The sequence below is a fragment of the Mirounga leonina genome, unplaced genomic scaffold, assembly GCF_011800145.1.
Source record: "Mirounga leonina isolate KUSES-001 unplaced genomic scaffold, KU_Mleo_1.0 Mir_114, whole genome shotgun sequence".
Lineage (NCBI taxonomy): Eukaryota > Metazoa > Chordata > Mammalia > Carnivora > Phocidae > Mirounga > Mirounga leonina.
The window spans coordinates 6,840,920-6,856,939 of NW_023270265.1; the positions used below are offsets into that span (position 1 = coordinate 6,840,920).

Sequence of the window (16,020 nt, forward strand, 5' to 3'; positions counted from 1 at the left end):
GGGTCAGAGTGACTCCCTCTGCCTAAGTGACTCCAGGTGGCATCGAGATGGTAGAGGCAGCAGAAAGGGAGGAAGCCTTGCACTCGGTCAGGAGGCCCGAGTCAGAGGCCTGGCTTGGCCGCTCACTGCTGTGTGACCTCAGGCCAGCAGGCTCACCTCTCTGAGCCTCTTGTTTCCTCGTCTGGGTATCAGAGACCTGTCACCTACCGCCTCTCAGAGCCAGCAAGCGTCACTGCACTGCGTTTGTGCTCCTCAAAGGTACACAAAGGTGACCGTCGGGGGTTCATGGGCTACCTTTGTCACGACTGAGAAAACCCCTCTGCCCCCTGCCCCACCCTGTGCTCTCCAGTCTTCTGGCTGTTTTGAGGACAGCCTCCAGGGCCTGGGATGCTTGCTGGCCTCCCTTTCCAACAGAGAGAGGCCGGGGCCCTGGAGCCTCCAGCAGACGGGCAGCAGAGTAATGCCACGGTCCACTCTCCTTGCATTGGCTTTTATGTTCAACTTCTATTCCTGGTGAGGGAGGCTAACTGCGTATTTAAGGTAAGACCATAAAGGTTTTTTTTTTTTTTAAATAAATGTAGTTTAGCAAAAACTGTGAGTTGAGTTCAAGAACTATATTAAGCAACGCCTGGGTGGCTCAGTGGATTAAGCGTCTGCCTTCGGCTCAGGTCATGGTCCCAGGGTCCTGGGATCGAGCCCCGCATCGGGCTCCCTGCTCCGCGGGAAGCCTGCTTCTCCCTCTGCGTGCCGCTCCCCCGGCTTGTGCTCTCTCTCTGACAAATAAATGAATAAAATCTTTAAAAAAAAAAAAAAAGAACAATACTAAACAAATGGCAGTCTAGATGGCAGGAGGAATTGACAAAAACCCGGTAGGCGGCTGGGACACATGGGGCCAGTGCACTGTTCACGTTGTCCTTGTCTTCACAGTCCCCTGCCAACCTCCTTCACCTTCTATCTCCTCGTAGAGGAGTGGACGGGGACGGGCGATTAGAAGAACACTCTGGCAAACTGTCTTCTGCCCGCCTGACATTCGCAGGTGACCACTATGCTTCATAACAGAGGGGCCGCAGGGGTCCCTCTGCCAGGGTTCAGACCTTACTGGTGAGGGTAGGAGTTGCTCCACCAGCAGGCATGTCAAATACCATAGGTTTTGTTTTCTGCCCCAGCTGGGAGGGACAGCCCGGAGTGCTATTTCGAAAAGCAATTCTAAGGTCACGTTTGACTCTGAAAGAGAGTATGGGGATTGATTGTTAATGGCTGCCATGGTGTGGGAAGGGAGCTTGGTGACATGCCTGACCTCCTGTCACTCGGGAGCGCCTCCAAGCCTGTGGCTGGCCTCAGTCCCTACGGCGTCGCCAGCACCAGGCATGGTAGTCAGCCAGCGATGGAGCCAGAAGCTCCCGTTGGAACGAGGTGCTCCGTGGGCAGCCCAGGAGGCAGGGGGCGCCCCCCAACCACACTGTAGGCCAGGCTCCTGCAGCCCGTGTGCTGATCTGTATATGCCGTGGCTAGCCCTAGGCTGCATACTGGGTAGGTGCCCAGAAAGTGGGTTGACAGCCCCGAGAATAGTCAGTGTGCATCCAAAGCTTCATACCCCCCATCCGTTGTTCTTGGGGTCCCCACCAGAGCAGGCACTCAGGCTTCTGGCTTGGAAATCCTGGCTGCCATGTATACAGACGTCATGGTCATGCTCTGTCGTCCTCTGGGTGCTCACTCTACCACTGCTCTCATATCTGATCAGTAGGTGAGGCAGCCCCATATGTCCCCATTTTACAGATGAGGACGTCGAGGCCCAGAGTTGGCAAGTGACTTGCTTGAGGTCATACAGCTAGTTAATGCAGAGACCTGGCACTCATCTCCTGGCCATTTCACCTTCTACTCACAAAGAAAGCTCAAAAGACTAAATTTATGCATCCTGATGTTTAAACCAACTAACTTCCTTCCTTCCCTTCCTCCTTTCTTCCCTCCCTCCCTTCCTTCCCTCATTCATTTGGAATCTTTGTAGCCAAGTGGGTAGGAGCTCTGGAGCCAAATGGCCTGCTTTGCATTTCAACCACTTCTTGGCCATGTGACCTTTGGCAAGTCCCTTGATCTCTCCGTACCTCAGTTTCTTCATCTATAAAATGGGCATAAATACAACATAGGGCTGTTGTGACTATTAACAGGTTAACAGTGCCTGGCTCAGGGTGAGGGTTCTCAAGGGCCAGCTGGTGAGTGCAGTGCAAGGGGTCCCCCTCCCAGGCCATGTCCTGATCATGGGCACTGAGGGATCATAGAGGTGGGTCAACAAGAGCATCTCATGGTCTGGTGAATGTGAGGTGAGAGGTGGATACATATACCAAGAAAGTATTTCAGGTGGATGGGCGAGGTCCAGGGTGCGCTGGACCCCATGGGATGGTGGGAGTAGGGACAGCATGCATCAGTCCCAGTGCATGAGGGGGTGCTGAGAAAGGCTTACCCATTAGAGGGAGGCTATTAGAGCAAGGCTTGTGGAGGGCAGGGGGACATGAGTGTCCAGGGAACAGAGCCATGGAATGGGTGGTGCCCAGGTCTATTCCTAGAGCGCTGGCTCAGGGGGGCTGGCCCAACCCTGGCAGATCACAAGTGTCCAGAACTTCTATGGATAAAGGATATCCCCATCCCTTATTCCCTTGTTGACTCCTGCAACTGAGGCCTCTGGGCTCTACTCTGGGGTGGGGGCTGGAGGGTGTTGAAGAGAAGTGGAAAGGCCAAGTTGGTTTGCTCCAGGGGTAGGCTGAGAAAATCCTGCCCAAGAGCCTTGGCATGAACTAACTGTCCCTCGCTCCTCAGCTGATGAGCCAGCTCGCGGCCATCTGTCTGTCTATCTGCCTGCCTGTCTCTCTCCTCCCTGCATCTCTCTGTGCAGTGCAGTATAAACAGTCCCCCCCACCCCAAAACACAGCCACCATGGATCTGTTTGCACGCTGGTGCTGACACCCCAGCCCACCCGGAGACCCATTTATTCTGCTGCTGGGGCATGGGGCCATTTTAATCATCCTTGCTCTGCCACGAGATACAGATGGTTGTATTATTAATAGTCATAATTAATCAGCCTCCACGGAGGATCTTTTCCCTGGGCGTCAGATCCTCAGGACGAGCAGCCCCACGAGGGCCCGTTCCAGTCTCCGCTTTATGGACAGGGAACGTGAGGCCAGGAGGAGGGGATGACTCATGGGAGGGCCGGTGACAGCAGCCCAGTCAGTATTCCTGCCCAGAAGTGGGCTGTCCACCACCCGCACCCCTGGCACACCTAGGTCGCGGGGGAAGCCTTCAGGGCTGGGGGTGAGAGAGCAGCCCTCAGCCTGGGGGGTGAAATAAGGGGTCCCCGGCTGAGAGCAGAGGAAGAAGGGTAGAACCAGAGCAAAGGCAGAGGGAGATGGGGCTTCGTGGGCTAGCAGGAGTAAGGTCTGATTGGGGGCGGCCTTGAGCCAACGCCAGCTAACCCCCCCACTCCCACCCCAGATGGTGGGTCTGGGCCCGATGGGGCTGCTTCCCCCGCTAAGCGCTGTGTCCCACGGACAGTGATTTAATGCTTGCGGCAGGCAGCGTCCTGATTTATGGGCTTGTTCTGGACAGGCCTGACTCTGTGAGCATAGCGGCGGCAAGGGGCTTCTTGCGCAGTCCTGCGGATGGCCGCCTGCCCACCTGCTCCCCTTGCACACTCCTGTCTTCCCCAGATCGATGCCATCCACACTCACACACCCATATACACGTGCTTGGACACACGGCGAGCAGTGGGGCTGGCTGAGACGCCCTATCCTGATCGGTAGGCTCATCCTGAGACTCTGCCATGGTAGATGAAAGCAGAGTGCCGTGGCCCAGAGTCCTGTGGGGAAGTGGGGAGGTGGGCTCATGCTCAGGGGTACTCCAGCCCATTCCCATTCCCACAGGAGGAGGCTGGGGGGGACGCAGCACCAGTCCCCAGGCCCCCATGTAGCACCCCTGAGTCTCCTCTCCCCACTGGGTTCAGCTGCCCACACGAATGCTGTGCCAGGCCTTGGGGACAGCCCCGTGTCATGGGAGAAGCCCAGTTGGGAGTCAGGCAGAGCAGGTCACACACCCGGCCCTGTCCCCAGTGCATGGCAGCAAGCTTGGCTAGCCCGTCCTCAGCGTCCTCCCATCCATAAAGCAGTTCCAACAGCATCGCGAGGATTCGAGGAGTAGAAAAGCTGCTGGCTAAGTCAGGGCCCTTCCCCATCAAGCTTCACTCTCCCGGTCTGTGACGTGGTCATAGTCACCCTCGCTGGCCCTGTCTTGGGGCTCTGCTGAGAGTCAGATGAGAAAAGAGCCCTGTGAAGGGTGGGGTGCCCAGGGCACTGGTTCCGGCTCTGCGTGTGCAAGATGAGGGGCTCTGGGCACGTGGGTGTGGGGCGGGTGCTGGGGCCTGGCCTCCATCCGATCCCCCCGCTGCCACAGTGTAGCCCTGGGACTTCGGCACAGACTTCCTGGTACCTGGATCTCTAGGAAGCGTGCGTTCCTCATCTTCGAAATGGGTATAGTGATAGTATGTACCGTGGTGTGCTGGCAGGATCCGTGAGAAATGTGTGTTGAGTTTGACATGCAGCGGCCGCTCGAGTTGGCGGTGTTCGTTGGTGTTGTCACCAGCCTAACCGCCATGCGGTGGACGCTGGGTTCGGAAGCACAGATGAACGCATAGCGAATGACCCATGACATCACATTCCAATAATACCTATGTTTCAAGACTTCACATCCGTCCATCCCCACTCAAGAGTCCAGGCCCTTCTTCGGGGCAGCTTAGAGGAGGTGTGGTGGAATCACACCCCGGCCTGCACGATGGCACCCCGTGGTCCGTGCTGACCTCGGCGGACTCCTGGGAACCAGATGCCCAGCCCCGCATGGCCACCTGGCTCCCCAGCAGGAGGCCAGCGGTCGCCTCTACTCTTGCTTCGACCCCACCCCCACTGGCCAACCTGCATCAACCCAGATGGGCCCAGATGGGTAGGGAAGAGAGGAGGCAGGACAGGCTGGGGCCAGACCTTGAAGGACAGGGGTATTTAGCGCACTGGAAGGGATAGCCTTCCAGAAAGATAGAAGTGTGTGGGCAAAGGTTTGGAGTCATTCCTAGGGAAAGGCATGCCTTCTCCCATGAGACATCTGGGCTGCTCTGGCCCAGATGGCCTCGGCTCTCAGTGACCAGTGGCTGTGGGATGAAGCAGATGGCCAGCGAGGGGCGGGGCCACCCCCAGGCCAGAGCCAAGCGAGGCCAAGTGGCCCACACAGGCCAGAGCCCGAGACTTTGGCACCAGCCACTCAGAGCTCTCGACTCGAGAGTTAATGATTCATTTGTGGCCAATTTCTGCTGGCCATTGCCTGGAAATTCCAAGCCTGCCCCTTGCCTCGGCTCTGGGAGCTCCAAGAGTACAGTCTCATTTGCACTTGGCTGAGAACATCTCACCCACTATCCAGGGAATGGCTTTTAAAATGAAAGCAGGAGTGATGCAGGTTGGCCATGAGGAAGAACTGATTGTGGGCCGTAGGCAGGGGCTGGAGTGGTTAGTTTGTATGTAGTAAAGTTAGAGGCCCCTCTCTGACCCCATGTGCCGAGTGCTGGTGGAAGGAACCCTATTTGTGTTCGTGGTGCCCCCGTTTAGTTCAGAGCAAGTGTGAACGGAGTCCAGTTTAGTGTAATGTGGAAAATGTTGCAGCGGTTACAAGGAGGAAATAGAGCTTCACCCAGAGCAGGACTTGGCTGGGTAGAGAAAGCAATAACACATGCAAAGGCCCTGGGGCATGAAAGTCCAAGGGAAGTTGTTAGAGGAGGTTGAATAGTTGTGGTGTGGCTGGAGTGTGGAGGGTATGAGAGATGTCTAGAAGTGTGGACTCGACTCATAGATGAAGGGCTTTGAGGACGTAGGAATTTGGCAGTGGGAGGAGCTGGTAAGGGGCAGTCAGGACTGGTACCTGAGCAGGGACAAGTATTTTCAATTTGCGTTTTTGGGTCATTTGCCCATTCGTGTCTTGATTCTGCTGGTCAGCAAACTTTTCATGGCAGCCTGCTCTGTGCAGGCTCAAGTCTGAGCCCTTCATGGGTCCCTGCACCTGGGTGGAGGTGGGCTAGAGGGAAGGGGTTATATGTAGCAATCCAGGGGAGGGTGCTGAGAGCGTGAGTATGGGTCAGTGTAGAGGCAGGGAGATGGTCAATGACCTTTTCAGACCCACCCAGCCCAGCATGTTCCTTGTAGACTGGACAGACCTCCTGGAGGTTACCCTTGTCCGGTATGATCATGTGGTCTTACTGATTCCAAATGTGTATCTGTCACTTTGCAGATGAGCAGACTGAGGCCCAGAGAGGGGAGGGTGAGTGCCAGAGCCCAGACACAGCTCAGCCCCTCCCCCCCATCCTGGCTGGTTGCACACATATGCCCCCACCCACCCCCTGCAGATTTAAGGATATTTCTCCAAATCAGACAAAAGAGAGCAGCCTAATCCTCCAAGTTGAAATGTCCAGGGGCTTGGGGAGGAGGCTTCCTTTATATCTTCAACTTTGCAAATTTAATTTCTTCCGATTATTTCTTGACAGTCCCAGGCGTTGGTGGTAAACAACCGCTCTCCCCAGAATGTTTCCCTGTGACAGCAGCTTTCTCTGGCGAGGGTGCTATCAACACTTGGCAGGGCCTCTTCCCGGCTCCCAGCTCCCTGCTCCCGGCTCCTGAGAAGTGAGAGCTTCTGAAAGGCATTCAAGAATGTGGCTCTCCCAGTGTGCTGGGCGGGCAGGGGCTGGGGCAGGCATGGGCCTTGCCTCTTTGTTCCCCACGGCCGGCCGCCAGTCGCCCAGCCTGGCCTCGGAGCCTCAAATGGCCCCTGGTTGTGGATGGTCCCCAAGCGGAGGGGTGGGGCAGTATCAGGTATCCGCTGGCTCCTGAGGCCCTGGTGCCCGGGGCCTTGGCCCAGCTCAGCAGCCACAGGGAGCACATCTCCAAGGGGTAACTCTGCCAGGCCTATCTGTGGCCGGGAGACCGGCAGTGTCCCGGCCCTGTGGCCTCCGTGGCCTGCGTCACGCTGGCTTAGGTGTCCTGAGTCAGAGCCAGGAAATGGATCTATGTACGGGGGTGGCGGTGCCCTTGCCCTGGGTGGCTGGGGTGAACCCCAACCTCCTGCCTGTCCACGCTGCTGGCCTGGGTTTGAACAGTGCCTGGAGGAGAGGCTGAGGTGACAGCCAAGCCCCTAACCCCACACGGCCAGTAACCGCCATTGAAGACGCGCGGGGCTGTGGACAGGACAGAGCGCTCAGACACAGGCTGCAGTGTGTTTGCCCACGCTGGACCACTTTCCTGGAATGCCCTTCCTGGACTTGCCCTCTGGGCAAGAATTTACCCAAGAATTACTTCTCTGGTGAAGCCTTCCCCTGCAGCACCCCCGCCAGCCGACGCTGCCCCTTTTTCCTCTGAGTCGCCCTCTGGATCTCCACCAGGACCCCTATCACAAGGTCCTGTGGTCACCTTTCCCTGCAGAAGGCTCCCACGGTTACCTGTGTGAGTGCTTTGAGCTTATCTGTGCTCTATGCATGCCTGACACATAGTAGACGCTCAGGAAAGGCCCGCAGGATTTAATGAAGGGGTTCCTAAAGGCAGTGTTGGAGTGTACCTTTGTTAATGATGTGGTGGAGAGGGGAGGAGGGAGTTTGCCAGTGGAGAGACTGACCTCCCTGTGCCAGCGCCGCGCCCCCTCCGCCGCATATCCTGGGCCTGGGGAATTGCTAGGGGGCTGTAAGGGACCCCTCCCCGCCTCCATGCAGCCCAGCTCCTTCCTTGCTGGCAGGAGCTGGCTCCCTGGGTTGGCCGTGTGATCACTCTCCAGAAAACACCCCAGTGGAAACTGCATGAATGATTGATAAGAGCTGAGAGCTGTTTAATTTTTTCCCCCTGTTTAATGGCTATCAATAATTTAATACGCTCTCTGTATGTTTTTAAGAAATAGCACCCATTTTGCTGTCTCCGGTTTAGTGGGCTAAATGATTTAAGTGTTGGAAACGGGCTCTGAGGACAGAGGTTGAGCGAGTCAGAGGGATCTGGAGGCTGGGGGTGGGAGGAGGCAGGTTCAGAGCCAGCCAGGGGCCTGTGGCCTGGGGGTGTGTGTCTGTGTGTGTGTCTGTGTGTGTGTGTCTGTGTGTCTGTGTGTGTGTGTATGAGAAGGGGGAGGGAGGGAGAAGGGAGGGGCGGGTAAAAGCCAGCGCCTCGCTGCTAAGAGCAAGATAATTGCTTTTCCGGGTCTCACTGAGCAACAGCTGAACAGCTGTCCACTTGCCTTCCCCCCTTCCCAGTGCCGAGCTTTTCTGGATGACTCTGGGAGGCCTGGGGGGGCTAGGAAGGAGCTCCAGTTAGCACTGCTGGGGGCTGAGAACCCCCTCCCCCAACATCTTTGCCCCCTTCTAAAGCTTTTAAATCATTTTTCTTTTAATGATGCAGTTACTCTCTTGCCAGCCTTACCTTCCAGATGGGGTAGGGCTGGTGTTGGAGTGGGCAACTCAGAATCGCTAATCTCGGGGCCCAAGGGGACCAGGAAGGTCATCTGCCAGTGCTCCCCCAAACTTTCCAGATGCAAAGGATCCCCTGGGAGGACTTGTTAAAATTTTAAATTCCTGGGCTGCATTCCAGACCCACAGCCTTCCATTCTCAAGGGAGAGGCCTGGGGACGCTGTGGGTTTACCAGGCAGCCCAGGTGATTTTTATCATCAGAGGAGGTTGGGAAATGTCGAGTTCAGCTCTAGTTCCGGTGCTCAGAGCACGCACAGCACCACGTGGCCACTCCCACTGCTTGCACATCTTTGGGGACAGGGCACTCACCCCCCTGGGGAGACAGCACACGCACCTGTGGAAAGTGTGCTCAGTCCAGGGGTCCCTCTGATGTTAGGCTGGTCCCACTCAGGCTGTCCTCATGTGTGTGGAGTTACCTCTGCCATAGGACAGACCACCCCTCCTAGGACCTCTCCCATTCTGGCTGTCCTCTGGCTTATCTGTGCCTCTCTGTTGGGCAAGGAGCTTCCTTTCCTAGAAAAACACTCCGGGTACCAGAGAAAATGTCCCAGGGATAGCCCAGGCATGGGGGTGAGGAGGGAGTGGGCAGACACCATCCCTGGCACAGCGGGGACCTGGAGGGAGGCAGAAAGAAACCTGGGCTTCAGAACCGCCTTGGCCTGTCAGGGGCCAGGCCTCCCGTGGGAGAGAAAAATGAGACTCATCAGAGATTGTTGACTAAGCCAGATCTCTGGGATGACAGTGAGGGATCTGAGACCAGAAGAAACTCCCCCAAGGTCATGCATCCATTAAGAACAGAGCCGGACTGGGTATTTACCCCAAAGATACAAAAGTAGGGATCCGAAAGGGTACGTGCAACCCAATGTTTATAGCAGCAATGTCCACAATAGCCAAACTATGGAAAGAGCCAAGATGAATGGATAAAGAAGAGTGGTATATATATATATACACACACACACACACACACAATGGAATATTATGCAGCCATCAAAAGGAATGAGATCTTGCCATTTGCAACGACGTGGATGGAACTGGAGGGTATTATGCTGAGCAAAGTAAGTCAAACAGAGAAAGACATGTATCATATGACCTCACTGATACGAGGAATTCTTAATCTCAGGAAACAAACTGAGGGTTGCTGGAGTGGGGGGGTGGGATGGGAGGGATGGGATGACTGGGTGATAGACACTGGGGAGGGTATGTGCTCTGGTAAGCGCTGTGAATTGTGCAAGACTGTTGAATCTCAGATCTGTACCTCTGAAACAAATAATGCAATATATGTTAAGAAAAAAAAAAGAAGAAGAAGAAGGTAGCGAGAGGGGAAGAATGAAGGGGGGGAAATCGGAGGGGTAGACGAACCATGAGAGACGATGGACTCTGAAAAACAAACTGAGGGTCTAGAGGGGAGGGGGTTGGGAGGATGGGTTAGCCTGGTAATGGGTATTGAGGAGGGCACATTCTGCATGGAGCACTGGGTGTTATGCACAAACAATGAATCATGGAACACTACATCTAAAACTAATGATGTAATATATGGGGATTAACATATCAATAAAAAAATTTTTAAAAAAAAGAACAGAGCTGGGACTGCAAAGATGGGGTTGGGGGCCCAGAGAGGGGCATTGAGCATTGAGGCCCTGGCGCTGGGGGTCCACTGAGACCCAAGGTACCTCCAGGCTGGAGCCAGAACAGGGGAGGGCTCCTCCTTCTCACTAGGCACTCGCTGATAGAGACAAGTCAGTACATCCAAGGATTTGTAGCAGAGCCGAGGCCCCATCTGTCTGGCATTACAGCTCGTCCTCCGCTTTGCCTTGTCTTTTGCATTGTTTCGGCAGAGAGACAGCACTGACTGCATGTCAGCCTTGCTCTTTTATTTTAGTAGATCATTAAGAGGGAAGGAGTGGTACACACTTCACAGGTGTCATTGTGTACTGCAAAACGGGGCACCCCTCAAGCCCTCCTCCATTGCGTAGACCCTCATTGTACCTTCAAATTCAGCCCCACCCTCGACATATGTGGGAGAAGCCTGGGTCTTGGCAGGTGCTGGCATACAACCCATCTTGTGATCACCAGTCCCCCCAGTGCCCCTTCACCGAAACCTGCTCTGGTCATCACAGCATCACTCTGGGGTGGGGGCAGGGGGCGTAGGTCTTGACCCTGGAGGAAGAGGAGGAAGGGTGCCACCGAAGCCTGACGGGGCTCTTGCTTGCAGAGCTCTGACAGCTGGCGAGACAGCAAAAGACTAATCCATGCTCAGGAAGGCCCAGCCCCAGAGAGAGAGCTGCGTGAGTCTAGATACCTGGGCAAAGCCTGGGGGCAGTCAGGGAAGGCTTCCAGGAGGAGGTGCCACCTGCCCTCCGGCTTGAATCACGGAGAGAAGAGCAAAGGCATCCCAGGGGCAGGGGTGTGAGGTGGCTCTGTGAGTGTGCAGGGGAAAGTGAGATGAAGCCAGCCGGGCAGGGGCTGGGCTAGCGAGGTGGACAGAGCAGGGGGGGCTGGACCTGGTATGGCTGGGTGGAGAGCCACAGAAGGTTTGTTTGTTTCCAGCTTCCTTTGAAGTATTATGTCCATGCAGACAAGTGTGCCTATCCGAAGTGTAGCTTGACAGATTGTCATGAAATGAACACAGTCGTGTAACCACCACACAGATGAAGAACATTCCAGATGCCCTAGAACCCCCTGTGTGCCTCCTCCCAGCCCCTGCTTCCCCTCCAGGACAATGACTCCTGATTTCCAACAGCGTGCTCTCCACCACCTATTGCTGCCCAACAATACAAACACCCCAAAACTTAGTGACTTCAAACAAACCACCACCATTTATTATGTCTCTGAGCTTTGCCTAGGCAGTCCCTCTGCTGGTTTCCCTTGGGCTCATGTGACTCTAGTCACCCAAAGGGCCGGCTGGACCAGAAGGTTGGCATTGGGCTCAGTCACATCTGGCAGCCAGTGCTGGCTGTTGGCTGGGTGGCCTCAGTTGTCCCCCCATTCTCCAGTAGAGGAGACTGGCCTCCGACAGGGCCAAGGCCATAAACAACGTGTGCCTGGAGTCCTAGTCTCTGTAAGCCAGAAACTGTTCCTTTCACTAAATCCTATTGATCAAAACAAGTCTCAACTGCAGTCCAGATCCGGGGGGTAGAGAATAGACTACCCTCCCCCCTCTGAAAGGAGTTACTGCTGCAAAGAATCTGTCACCATATTTAGTCGACCACAAACACGGAGTAGTCTGCCTGTTCTTGACTTTTCTGTAAATGGGCCCCTTAAGTGTGTTCTCTATCGCGTCTGGCTTCTTTGGGTTGTTGGGTTTGTAAGATTTCTCTATCATTGGATCTAGTTGCAGATCCTTAGTTCTCATTGCTGTGTGGTATTTAGTCCATTGTGTGGACACACCAGGTATCTATTCTATGGTTGATGGCCATCTGGGAGGCTTTTGGGGTTCTTGGCCCTTACGAATAGCACTGCTCTGAACATTTCTAGTACACATCTTCGGGTGCCCCCATGCGCACGTTTCTCTAGAAGTGGAATTGCTGGGTTGCTGATAAGCCACAGGGTGGGAGATACTTCCAAACTAGTTTCTAAGGTGGTGACCAGTGCATGCCCCTCCAGCCATGTTTGGGAAGCCGGCAAAGGCTTTGTAGAGGGGAGCGAGGTGTCCATGGGGCTTTTAGAAAGTCCCCCTGGCTGAAGATCTCTGACCCTGAGGCTCCCTGTAATGTCCCCAGTGGGCCCACCTGGAGCCACAGGCCATCAGACCAGATGTAGGGTCTGGATATAGGGCCATCAGACCAGATGGCCTCCCAGACCCCGAAGACTCAGAGAAGCTGGGTGCCTGGCAGAACTGACACACGAGGATGTAAGAGCTGGAGGGGCTGCCATGGTGGCCTCCATCCGAGATAGCTCTGGGCAGTGAGCAAAGCAGTCCCCAGGGAGACTGGGATCTACCTCTGGCCTTGCCTCTCTCTTGCTGCAAGACCCTGGGAAGAAACCCTTTCTCCAGCAGGGCCTTGCTTTCTGCATTTGGGAATCAACAGAGTATCAGCCTCACCAAGTCTCTTGCCTCTCCCCAACCTGAATGCTGTATTCTAGAATCTAACAGGGAAGGGCATCACGAGGCCCTTGGAGAGCTCAGTGGGCTTCCTGATTTCAAGACACACATCAGGGGCACCTGGGTGGCTCAGTCAGTTAAGCATCTGCCTTCGGCTTAGGTCATGATCCTGGGGTCCTGGGATCGAGCCCCACATCCATCATGCTCCCTGCTCAGTGGGGAGCCTGCTTTTCCCTCTGCCCCTCCCCCTGCTCACGCTCTCTCACTCTCTCATATAAATAAATTTAAAATAAATAAATAAATAAATAAATCTTCAAGACACACGTCAGTTGGCCAGTTTTATTCCTCTTATTCACTAAACACCTTCACTGCACCGTCCGTCAGTCACTCATTTGTTTGTCCATCCATCCCTCCAACAATCCCTGGCCTTGCTAGCCTCAGAGGAGAGGGATAAACCTGACCTCCAGAAAGCTGGAGAAGACACGGTCAGCCATACCCCATGCCCCCGGAGGGTGAACAAGGAAAGGAAGGGCCTGTCCGGGAGGGCTCCGTGGAGGCACTTGAGCAGCGTCTCGAAGGCCAGCAGGGCTCTGAAAGAGCAGTGGGGGAGAGGGCTCGGAGCAGAGCACCAGACACGTCCCAAGGCCGGGCGCCCGGGGCCCCGGGCCGGCTGCAGCACCGACGTGTGTGTGTGTGTGTGTGTGTGTGTGTGCCCGCGAGCTGCTGCTCTCACTGCCCGGCTGCCGAGGGCTGGCCCTCAGTGCTGGGGCCCGGGCTGGGCCTCTGCCACCAAGTTCAGGAGACAGGCCCTGGCTGGGGAGGTGGGGGGCAGCATCCAGTTTCTGGGATGGCTCCACTTCGGGGGGCCAGCTCAGCCTTCCAGGAGATGGCCAGCCGAGCCCGGGGAAGGCAGGGCCCGGAGGTCAGTGGAGGAGGTGGGGGCCGCCGCGAGGTTGGCTTGGAGCTCACTGCGCCCTCTGGTCTGTCCCGCAGGACTTGCCGTGCTGTGCTCCGCCCCGTCGGACCGCGGGGGCTGTCACCTTCTTCCCACCTCGGCCTCCGTTTCCTGACGCCCTTAGCAGCCTCCAGTCCCGGTCGTCGTCCGCAGAGGCCTCAGCAGGTAAGCAGGATGGGCTGGCCCCTGGCGCTGTGCGTCTGCTGCCGCGGGGTCGGGGGAGCGGGCAGCTGGGCCGCCAGCACTGAGGAATGAGGGGCTGGGGCTTATTTCTCAGTTCTCACTTCTTCCTTGGCCCCCCTCCTCTCAGACAGTGGAGGGGCTTGTGTCCTGGCCTGGGACTTGGATGTTAGGTTTTATGCTGTTGCCAGGGCCCGTGTGGCCTTAGGCGGGCCTGTCGCTCCCCTGCCCTCCCCTCTGTACTTGAGAATAATGGCGGACGCGCGGATGTGCCGAGCGCGTCACTGGGTGCCAGGCACGGCACTAAGTGCTGTGTAGTTATTGACTCTTTCCATCTGCACACCAACCTGTGAGGCAGGTGCTGGAATCAGGTCCATTATATAGGCAAGAAGACAGAGGCTTGGGGTTGGGAAGTAACTTGCCCAAGGTCACGTACCTGGCTGAGCCCCTATGGGGTTCACCTTTGGGTCGATGTAGCTCCAGTGCACCAGTCCCTAATCCTTGGACCATCCTGTCCCTGGCCGTGCCCACCTCTGCTAGCCTCCTCCTGGGGGCAGGAACTGAGGCTGTCACGGGGTCTTCAGAAGTGCCGGGTCCTAACCCAACTCACGGCAAAGGGAGGGGACTCTTATAAGATGACAGGGGCTGCAGGGGCCTGGGGCTGCGCCTCAGTTGTGGATGGGATGTGACACGAATCAGGCCTGGCCTCTGGGGCCCCCGAGAGGGTACCTAGGGCCCCTTCTAGAGGAGGGGCATGTTGGCTGGATAAGGCTCTCTCTCCCTCTGCCTCCCTACTTCAGTTTCCCTAGCTTGTATTAAGCACTTACTGTATGCCAGGCCCGATGTCAGGCCCTAGGATACAGGGGACAGGGGCTAATCTCATTCTGGGCTCTGGCGGAGAAGCAGGGAGAGCACAACAGATGTTGTGCAAGCCCCGGACCAGTGCAGTGAAGTGTTGAGAGGTGGGGGGAGGGTGCATTCTGGAGGAGGTAACCCAAAAGTGAGTAGCTTTGTAAGGAGACAGGAGCAGGGGATGCGTAGGAAAGCCTGGCAGGACGGGAGATGAGGTTGACAAGGGGATGGGAATATTGTAAAGGGCCACAAATGCCAAGATGGAGAACTAGATCCCAAGGGCAGTGGGGAACTATGGAGGGTTCTAAGTGAGATAGGGGCCTAATGAAGGTGGCTGCATTGGAGAGGCTGTCAGAAGGGCCCTGCTGGAAGCAGGGAGACTAGAGAGACTGTCCCAAGGGCACAGTAAGAGGTCAGATGCCTCAGGTAGGGCCGGAACAATGGACACAGAGCAGGAGTGAAAACATAAGACACCAAAGCAGGGAAGTTGGCAGGACTGCAGTTGGCCGGGGTGGGGGGTGGGGCATGAGGGTGGGAGAGCTGCCATGGTGTGGGGTGAGGGGTAATGATAGAGCTCTGAGTGAGTATGGGGGAGTCTGGAGTCTAGGAAGGCTTCTTGGAGGTGGTGGGCCAGGTTGTGGTCCAGTGTGTCTCTGAGGGGGCCAAGATTTTCATGAGGAGGAAGATGATTTGGGTGGTGTGATAGTTACACACGGGCATGATGTTCTCATCTACAAGTATTGATACACATATAAGTTCCAGAGGATTCTCCCAACCCACAGTCATACCTGTATCCATGAATACATGTGCACACACGCTCGTGCGCACAGACACGCATGTGCTTGTAAACCTGCCCATGCGTGCTAAGGGATACAGATGTGCGTGCACACCCATGCACGAACGGTCACGTGTGCACAGACACATGCGGCAACATATGGAGGAACACTCCCTCACATGCACACGCACACAGACATGGTTCGCACATGCAAGCATACACGTGTGCACGCAGGTAGACGTGCACGCCCATACACACTCGCACGCATCCGCAGACTACCGTGGTGACGCCCCACAGCAGATAGGCGCAAGCTCTTGCAGCGCACCAGTCCCCCGTACACACGGGCGTGCACTCCCGTGCACACACAAGGAGTGTTCCAAGGAGGAGGAGCTGTGCAGGGGTTGGTGGCTTCTCACCTGTCAGAGCTTCCATGGCACAGGGAGTCGTGGGTTCCGTCTGGTGTGGGGGGCTAATCCGTGTGTGGGGAAGAAATTTAGGAAGGACCTCCAGGAGACAGGCAGAAGAGGACAGAGATTTGCCAGGCTGCTTTAGAGACACAAAGCAGACCGAGCACAGAGCCCAGCTCTTGCAAAGTCCCAGAGAGGTCAAAGTTGCTTCACTGGCCCTGCCCCGCTTCCCCACCAGTGTCCATCAGAATCTACTAGAATCAGGACTGGCTACGTAATTTGTGGGGCCCAGG

The 16,020-nt window shown here is 56.0% G+C and overlaps 1 protein-coding gene across 5 annotated transcripts in view; it reads left to right on the top strand.

The window, feature by feature from the left end:
* The window catches only part of ZMIZ1 (zinc finger MIZ-type containing 1), a 234,010-nt gene that overhangs the window by 33,816 nt on the left and 184,174 nt on the right, over positions 1 to 16,020 (top strand). For all 5 annotated transcript variants that reach the window (XM_035022764.1, XM_035022735.1, XM_035022751.1 and 2 more), the window contains exon 2: positions 13,552 to 13,678. The gene's annotated coding sequence lies outside the window, so the exon portion shown is untranslated. The remainder of the gene's footprint in view (positions 1 to 13,551; positions 13,679 to 16,020) is intronic.